Source organism: Garra rufa, chromosome 9 (genome assembly GCF_049309525.1).
Source record: "Garra rufa chromosome 9, GarRuf1.0, whole genome shotgun sequence".
Taxonomy (NCBI): Eukaryota; Metazoa; Chordata; class Actinopteri; order Cypriniformes; family Cyprinidae; genus Garra; species Garra rufa.
The window spans coordinates 4,267,739-4,277,826 of record NC_133369.1 but is presented as its reverse complement, the minus strand read 5'-3'; the positions used below and the strand labels follow the sequence as shown (position 1 = coordinate 4,277,826).

At 35.6% G+C, this 10,088-nt stretch overlaps 1 pseudogene; it reads left to right on the top strand.

Annotated features, from left to right (window-relative positions):
- Positions 1–2,719: 2,719 nt before the first annotated feature.
- On the top strand, positions 2,720–4,597 carry LOC141342702 (leukocyte elastase inhibitor-like; annotated as a pseudogene).
- The last annotated feature ends 5,491 nt before the right edge of the window (positions 4,598–10,088 follow it).

Here is a 10,088-nt window from a genome sequence, read left to right as displayed (position 1 = left end):
CCTGGCCATGAAACTGTTTTTGCAGAGGCTGCTACTACAACAACTAAACATTTTTAATAAAAAAAAATAAATTGAAAATAGAAAATTAGAACTAAACACTGCATTTTAATCTCGATACAAACAAAGATGCTACACACGTTCGCATGAGCATTTTTTGTTTATTTAAATTTTATCATTTAGACATTTGAAGCAAAAAACAGACAGTCTGACTTCAGCATTGTGAAATTATTTGTTATATATATATATATATATATATATATATATATATATATATATATATATAATGTCATACTGTTTTTATCATAAAATGATGTAAAGTAACTGTTGCAGTGCTGCAAAACTTTTTACCGCAACAAGAAAAGCAATGTACAATGTACATTTCTCAGCGCTACGAATACGTTATCTTTTGGCGATGTCCAGAGCACAAACGCAAATACGCACTGGAGCTTTTGCCAAATCTGTTTAGCCAATATCTTATATTATTACAGTTTTAACTGAGGGTGCTTTTGACTGCGTGAGAAAATGGATGTGTGCCTGAGAGCGTGTGAAGTGTCAATTGCGTGAGTCTCACGCTGAATGCCCTAGTTACTTTTTGTTTCCTTTTTGTATTTAATCCCATTTTATTAACCAATGTCTTTGCTGCTGACCTTTATTGATCCAATTCAACCATACTAATAAGCAAAACTAACTTTAGAATAACTACCATTTTTGCTTCATTTTTCTCATTGCTAAGGAGTGTTGAACTTCCTTTTCCTACAGTTCTACTATACAGATGTGAATTTACTTTTTCTTTCAAGCTAAGGCTTATTCGTTTCACTTTTTGGTGTAAAAGGGCTTTTACATTTGCTAAAAATCTAACTTTTTATATTAAAAACAAACAAGCATTCCCTGCCCAAATCTAAAAAGTAATGCAAAAGTAATGTAATGCATTACTGTACATAAAAAGTAACTAAGTAACGTAATTAGTTACTTTTTTTAGGGAGTAACGCAATATTGTAATGCATTACTTTTAAAAGTAACTTTTCCCAACACTGTTCCCAACAATATATAGTTTGTCATTATTAGATTAGGATTTATTTGTAATATGGTAAAACTAATTTGTAATAAGTAAACTTAGGAGTCCTGTATATGGGATGGTGACAGTTAAAGTAACATTAATCAAAATAAAACACTTTTTTACTCTTTCTTTTTTACCTGGATGTGATGTGACCACATAAATAAACATATAAACGGAAAAAGGTTTGGCTGACAAAAAAAAAAAGTTTGGGAATGGCTGCATTACATGTAAATAAGAGATACCATGAGCTGTGTAGCCTCAAAATTTTTTGAGTAATGATAACCACCTGACTAGTACAGTAAATGGTCTTTGTGTGAACGGCCACAAAACTGGAAAACTTCTAAATGTTTATTAGCGGTATGCCCTTTTAGTATTTTAAAATCAGTATTTTAAAATTTGAGAGAATTTCATGGTACTAATTAATATTTATGCAATAATTATTTTTAAAAAATCACTATTGGAAATAATAGAATTGGAGCCATTTAACACTTGTTTCTTTTAAATAAACTGTCGTTTTTTTTAATGCAGGCAAGTTGGGACAAAAAAGTCTGACTAGAGTTGAAGTGTGGTGCCGAATCAACTATTTACTCAAGTATCAAGCCAAAACAACAACAATAACAAAAACAACTTAAAATGTTCTTTTTTTGCACTTTTTTTTTTTTTTTTTTTGCTTAACGTATGTAATTACATCAAATCTATCTAAAATTTAGGTAGAATCTAGGTAAAATGTTAGGTAAGATCAACAAAGAGAATGAGTAAATTTAGCTTTTGTGGAATAATTAAAATTAACAAAAGTGAATGAACACCTAAAAAAGAAAAATTGTGTGGATAATATAAAAACATTCATAACAAAGTAACTGTAGGCTGATTCAGAGTAGTTTTGGAATCTGATTACGTAGTCCAAATTACATGTAATCAGTTACAACCCAGCTCTGATAGGCTATATGTATATATAATTAGGTGTTTCATGAGGCATGTATCCACAACACATGATTAGTTTTATACAACTGAAAATATGACATGCCCACCTTAGTAAAAACTACACAGATCACTATCACAACATGAAGCATTAACTAACGTGAACTAACTAAAAATCGTTTAGAAAAGCAGTTGCAATTGGGGTTCATGGTTATATTTCATTTTGGTTTTTGATGTTTTCTAAACAAGTTTTACAGAGACACCTACTTCCACCCTTATCAGGAAATATATTATTAAGAGTGTACACAGATTATGAATAAGCATGATTAAATATAATTTAGTAAAACTGTGATTCATCTTTCTTGTATTTAGCTTTTGTTTCTTCACCCGGATGCTCTTAATTTACTGTAAACAATGAGTGAGATAAAGAATGAATCACTCAATTTAAGTAGATAATTATATCAATTAATATTAAAAACAATAATCTGTATTGTACAGGAAAGCTGTACTTGGATTTAAGGCTAGTTGTTTTAGGGTGAGGCATCCCTTTATTAGACAGACACCCATAACTCTCGAATCATTCGCACTCGGACACACTGAGAAACGTCATCATTTCTGCTGATTATTCCAGGTAATGCTTTCACTGAACTGTTTATAGAAAGTAGATGGTATATCTACATTAGTGTTAATGAAGAAGATCTGCTGTTATTTGGACAACTGCTATTTCTTCCTCAGCTTGTGAAAATGGAGCAATTGTCTGCAGCAAACACACAGTTCTCTCTCAACCTGTTCAAGAAGATCAGCGAAGGAAATGCAAAAGGAAACGTGTTCTACTCTCCGATCAGCATCTCATCGGCTCTGGCCATGGTGGCGCTCGGAGCAAAAGGAAACACAGCGGCTCAGGTGTATAAGGTGAACACCACTCTTAAAAATGCGTGATTGCATGAAGAACCTTCATGAAACTTTCTATTACACAAAAGGTTAAAATATTCTTTATACTGAGAAAAAATGTTATCTTTATCAATTCTACCACAACAATACTATGTAGGTCCTGGGCTTTACCAATCCTCCCAACCCCGTGGACCAAATTCATTCCAGCTTCAAGGAGCTCATGAGTGAACTGAATGAACCAGGAGCTCCATATGCGTTGAGTCTCGCCAACCGCCTCTACGGGGAGCAATCCTACGAGTTTGTTCAGGTAAGACTCAAACCAAATAATTCAATGTTTGTTCTTGGTATTAAAGTACAACATTTGGGAAATATTTACCTCAATGTGTTTCCTATGTTACAGAAATTCCTTAATGACAAAAAGATATTATGAAGCCAAACTGAAGGAGGTGGATTTCAAGAAGAATTCAGAGGCTGCACGTGTCAAAATCAACAAATGGGTGGAGAAAAAAACACAAGGTGAAAACAACCACAAACTTATTGTAAATTTTAAACTTACTTTACAAATAATGACTGGTTGATGTTTTTGATGGATTTTCAGTTCTGCTAAATTTTCAAAGGCCATGTTCGGCTTAATAGGGTTCTTGAGTTGAGCTATTTAAGAATCCGTCTCAAAGCTCACGACGAATAGAAATGCAAAATTAGGGCTTACTAAAGAGTGCATTAAAGTTACAGTTTCATTCACAATGTTGCTCTTTGAATTTCAGACAAGATCAAAGACTTGCTGCAAAAGGGTGCCCTCACTTCAAAAACAAAACTAGTCTTGGTGAACGCCATCTACTTCAAGGCGACCTGGGAGAAGAAATTCTCAGGGAATGCCACCAGAGATGGACAGTTCAAGTTGAACAAGGTGCTCTTTGTTGAAATATTCTGAACGGTCATGCAATATGAGGATTTGTGATCTCTTATTAATCTATATTGATGCTTGGCAGACTCAAAATAAACCGGTGAAGATGATGAAACAGGAGTCAAAGTTTCCTCTGGCCTCCATCCCAGAGATGGACAGTCAGGTTCTGGAGCTGCCGTATGTTGGGAAGGATCTCAGTATGTTGATCATCCTTCCTAACAAGATTCAAGACGAAACCACTGGCCTTCAGAAGGTGAGACCACAGAGATTATATATAGTGTGGTTTTTTTTCATTACAATTGCTGGTTAATGCTGCATTAATAAGTTATTGAAGAGTCTATATAACTGTGTGCATTATTAATGTATTTTTAAATTAAAAACAAATAGACAAACATTAATATGACTCCTTTGTTATCCAGCTTGAAAAGGCACTGACCTACAAGAAGCTCATGGAGTGGACCAAACCCAGCAAGATGCTTGAGCAAGACGTTCAAGTATCTCTGCCCAAATTCCAGATGACAGAAACCTATCAGATGAAGAGTCTTCTGACCAGCATGGGAATGAAGGATGTTTTTGATGAGCAGAAGGTGAATCTTTCAGGCATGTCGCCCAACAACAACCTGGTGGTGTCGAAGGTGATTCATAAAGCCTTTGTTGAAGTAAACGAGGAAGGAACCGAAGCGGCTGCGGCCACCGGTGTCGATGTTGTAATAACCTCAGTGCCAGAAGACCTAAAAACCTTTATTGCAGACCATCCGTTCCTTTTCTTCATCCGTCATAATCCCTCCAAAAGCATTCTGTTTTACGGACGCTTCTGTTCTCCTTGAAGATGATGGTGATGGAGGGATAGTTCTAGTTACACATGTTTCTCTGATATAAACATAAATAAAGGCTCTGAATGAAAGTTTCTGTATGCATTTACTTTAACAGCACTGGTTCTTGAGTTCTGACACAAAACAGGCTACAGAATGGGAAAATGTTTATACATTTTTCGATTAATTGGTTCAACAATGGGTTACTTTACATATGGGGAAAAATTTCTAAACTCCCAAACCATTTCATTACTAATTTTCAACGGATTACAAACATTTACATTCATGATGTTTTTATCCAAAGCAAAGCAAAAGATGCACAAAAGCAATTCATCAGAGAGCCAGCAATATTCATAATATAGAATAACAGGTTGATTTGACAACTAGATTTGGAAACAAAGTAGAGAAGAAGAGAAATGCATAGAAGAAATAGAAAAAATAAAAACATGCTGCATCCAAATTCACATACTATCCATCCTAAATAGTATTTGAAATCAGAAAAAGTGTCCCAAATCAAAGCATGTTAAAATTAGTTTTCCAAAGGTACCCGAATGGTTGAAAATTCAAAGTGCAGATCTGTGCTTGACATGTTAGAGAAAATATAAGCATTTAAATTTCACAAACAAAAAAAAAAATATCAATATAATAAATGATGAAGAACTACTAAAGATTCTTAAATAAATGTGAATAGTGCAAAATTTACAATTAAATCTAAAGTGAAGGTCATGTTAACCCACTAATTTGGGGGAAGCCGTGGCCTAATGGTTAGAGAGTCGGACTTGTAACCCAAAGGACTTGTAACCCAAAGGTTGCAGGTTCGAGTCTCAGGTCCGGCAGGGATTGTAGGTGGGGGGAGTGAATGTACAGCACTCTCTCCACCCTCAATACCACGACTGAGGTGAGTCCCTTGAGCAAGGCTCCGAACCCCCAACTGCTCCCCGGGCGCCGCAGCAATGGCTGCCCACTGCTCCGGGTGTGTGTTCACGGTGTGTGTTCACTACTGTGTGGGTTACTGATGGGTTAAATGCAGAGCACAAATTCCTAGTATGGGTCACCATACTTGGCCTCACGTTAGAGACCTGCGCGGGATGGATTTTTCAGTCCCGCTCCCGCAAGATTGTGTCCCGCTCCCGTGGAAATAAATGTTATCTCGTCCCGCTCCCGCCCGCGACATTCATGTTTTGTCCCAGTTCTGTAACATCTCGTAAGTTCCACTAGACCCCAGCATAAATGCTCTGGATAAAATATTTGTTATTTAGGCTAAGCATCAACATTCACAAACCACTGTTATTCTTAACAAACAAGCAAACATGAGCTACTGCGTGCATCCACGGCAGAATGCAAACAAACAAAGCTCCTTTAAAGCTGACATCTCAGTACGCAATCTCATAAAGCTCTTATAACACAATTGATATTATGCACAATTAGCCTTTCATAAATGTCTACACTTTGTGTGTTGTAATTCGTAAGCACGCAATGTTCAGCAGTGTGAAAAACTTTTGAGCAGTGAGTGGATTTTAACTTGAACACCACTGATTGGCGATGCGTTCCTGAAATCAGCAGATGGCTACATTCCTCACACTGCATACAACACTGCAGCTTTTGTGCAATAGGTGAATGACAATTTTTTGTTTTTAGATATTTTATGTTTAGATATTTCTATTTTGCGGGAGTCCCGCGAATCATTTTATTTTCCCGCATCCCGCACACACACGAGTCTCTACCCGCCCGCACTCGCACTTGCCCATCAAGTTTCGTCCCGCGCCGCACTCTGTTGCGTTGGGTCCCGCGGGATTGCAGGTCTCTACCTCACGCCACCTCCTTTCCTCTCCTTCCTTTCCTAATAATGATTCAAATCGGTCCAAATCGGTCCATTTAGCTACTTTAAACAATCTTAACTCACTGGAGCCTGAATTAAAGAAGTAGTTCACTTCCAACAAAATTTCAAGTCTTTCTTTCAAAAAGGAGTCTTTCTTTCTTCAGTTGTAAAAAAATTATGTTTTTTGAGGAAAACATTTCAGGATTTCTCTTCAGATAATGGATATCTATGATGGTTTTCGAGTTTGAACTTCCAAAATGCAGTTTAAATGTAGCTTCAAAGGGCTCTAAACAATCCCAGCTGAGGAAGAAGTGTTTTATCTAGGGCACCATATATATCCATTATGTGGAGAGAAATCCTGAAATGTTTTCCTTAAAAAAACTTTTTTCACGACTGAAGAAAGACGATTTGGATCTTGGATGACAAGAAGGTGGAGTACATTTTTGTTCTGAAAGTGAACTACTCCTTTAAGATCATGCTGAATGACGGTCTATAATATCTTCATCACTAGATGGCGAAAGAGCTCTTTTTCTTTTCTTTTTTATTAGGTTATAGAGGTCTCAAACTCAATTCCTGGAGGGCCGCAGCTCTGCAGAGTTTAGCTCCAACCAACTCCAACTCACACCTGCTTGGAAGTTTCTAGTAATCCTGAAGACCTTGATTAGCTGGATCAGGTGTGTTTGATTAGGGTTGGAGCTAAACTGTGCAGAGCTGTGGCCCTCTAGGAATTGAGTTTGAGACCAGTGGGTTATATACAAGCAGACTATATTAGTTGTCTAAAAGTGATTTTTAAGTAGTATTACATAATATAATGTGATGATGATCCTGTGCATTGTTGTTATTAACATTCCTAGTTTACAAACTTGGGTATTTTTGTTACATATAGACTACATATGATTGAAGAAGTGGCATTTAGTTATTTTGGCAGACTGTTTAAAGGATTACTCCACTTCCAAAATAAAAAATCCCTGATAATTTACTCACCCCCATGTCATCCAAGATGTTCATGTCTTTCTTTCTTCAGTCACAAAAAAATAAAGTTTTTTGAGGAAAACATGCAGGATTTTTTTCCATATAGTGGACTTCAGTGGTGTTCAGCGGATTTTAGGTTAAAAATGCAGTTTCAGTGCAGCTTCAAAGCGCTCTACACGATCCCAGCCGAGGAAAAAAACTGCTGAAAAAACCAGCATATGCTGTTTTTTTCAGCAGGGTTATCTAGCAAAACGATCGTTTATTTCCTTAAAAAAATTACAATTTAATTTATTTACTTTTTAACCTTAAATGCTCGTCTTGTCCAGCTTTCCAATGCGAATGCGTACTCTTCATATTCTAGTTCAAGGCAGTTAGGGTATGTTGAAAAACTCCCATCTCATTTTCTCCTCCAACTTCAAAATCACCCTACATCACTGCAGAAGTACCGACCCAGTGTTTACAAAGTAAACTTGCAAAGAAGATCAAATGCCCTTTACAAAAAAAGGTAAAACAGCGATGTAGGGTGATTTTGAAGTTGGAGGAAAAAAAGAGATGGGAGTTTTTGGACTGTCTTGAACCAGAGTGCACAGAGTTTGCATGCACATCGCATAATCTGCATTGAAACCGCATTTTTAACCTTCAATCTGTATACGGAATGTTTTTCGAATAAAAACATATTTCTTTGCGACTGAAGAAAGAAAGACATGAATGTCTTGGATGACACAGGGTGAGTAAGTTATCAGGAAATTTTTATTTTGGTGGAGTAATCCTTAAAGGAGGCTCATAGGTGGAATGAATGCATTTCAATTCATAATATCAATGTTATAACATTAATGCTGTAAATATAAAGTTTTGAATATGGAAATATTTAATTATTTTAATAACTGAAATGATACTTTAAAAACAAAAAATGATTTAACCATATATTTGAATATACAGCTATACAATCAAAATCGGATCACTACATTTCATTTTTAGGGTAGTTCACCTAAAAATGAAAATTAGCCCTTTATCTACTCACCCTCAAGTCATTCTAGGCGTATATGACTTGCTTCTTTCAAACCAGTCCAGTCGGAGTTTTATTTAAAAAATGTCCTGTTTCAAGCTTTATCATGGCAATAGGCAAGTGTTTCTTGTCGACAGGTCAAACCAAGTCCAATAAAGTGCATCCATCCATAATAAAAAGTGGCTCACATGGCTCCAGGAGGGTGAATAAATCCCTCCTGTAGCAAATCGATGCATTTTTATGAGAAAAGTATCCATATTCAAACCATAATATTCACTTTAATCTAGCTTGCGCTCACTGTTGTACACGGAAGCAGCTCCGGGATGGACCTGTAAGTCTCATGAAAACCAGCTGTTTGTTTACAGAAGCAAAGGAAGCAATGTTTCTTTACTTTAGCAAAGGAAAACCAGTCTCGTCTTGGCTTATATCAAAATCCTCCAACATTCTTCTTTACAAATCCTCGTTTTGTACTTCTAATTTGCGATCTTTGTTTTGATCGCTCCATTTGTGCGTCCGCGTTCTTCACTACTGAGCACTTCTGTACAACAGTGAGCGCAAGCTAGATTAAAATGATTATTACATTTTTAAATATGGATATTTTTCTTACAAAAACGCATTGATTTGTAACAGGAGGCCTTTATTCACCCCCTGGAGTCATGTGAGACACTTTTTTATTATGGATGGATGCATTTTATTGGACTTTTGACCTGTTGAAGAGAAACACTGGTCCCACTTTACATTAGGTGGCCTTAACTACTCTGTACTAACATTTGAATTAACTATTTAGTACAATGTACTTATTGTGTACATACGTGTTTTTACATTGTGCTTATCTTTTTTAAAACCTATATGTAATAACATTAGTAATTATTTTCTATAATTACCACTGTTGACCCATCCCTTACACCCTACACTATAAAAAAAAAAAAAAGCCATAAAATTTATGGTAAAAAACTGGCAGCTGTGGTTGCCAGAATTTTAAGTAACAAAATAAGGTAGCAATGTTTTACAGTTTTCACTTAAATTTACAGGTAAATACTGTTAATCTCATTAACTGATATAATGGTAATGTATCAACCGTTTGAAGTACTGAAATCTGTTTTGTACCTTTGTAATACACTGATAACATAACAACATCACATGATGAACTAAAAGCCCATCACAAGGAGGTTTTAAATAATAACATATGTGACCCTGGACCACAAAACCAGTCATAAGGTTAAATTTTACAAAACTGAGATGTATACATCATATAAACACTCAAAAAATACGCTTTCTACTGGTGTATGGTTTGTTAGGATAGGACAATATTTGGCCGAGATACATCTATTTGAAAATCTGGAATCTGAGGGTGCAAAAAAATCAAAATACTGAGAAAATCACCTTTAAAGTTGTCCACATTAGGTTCTTAACAATGCATATTACTAATCAAAAATTACATTTTGATATGTTTACAGTAGGAATTTTACAAAAAATCTTCATGGAACATGATCTTTACTTAATTTCCTAATGATTTGTGGCATAAAAAAAATCAATAATTTTGACCCATACAATGTATTTTTGGCTATTGCTATAAATATACCCCAGCGACTTAAGACTGGTTTTGTGGTCCAGGGTCACATATATAGAAGGTGCACAGTGTCATTCACACAAACACTAAACACCATCATGGTAACACACATAAAACTGAAATAATGCAAAAAAACATT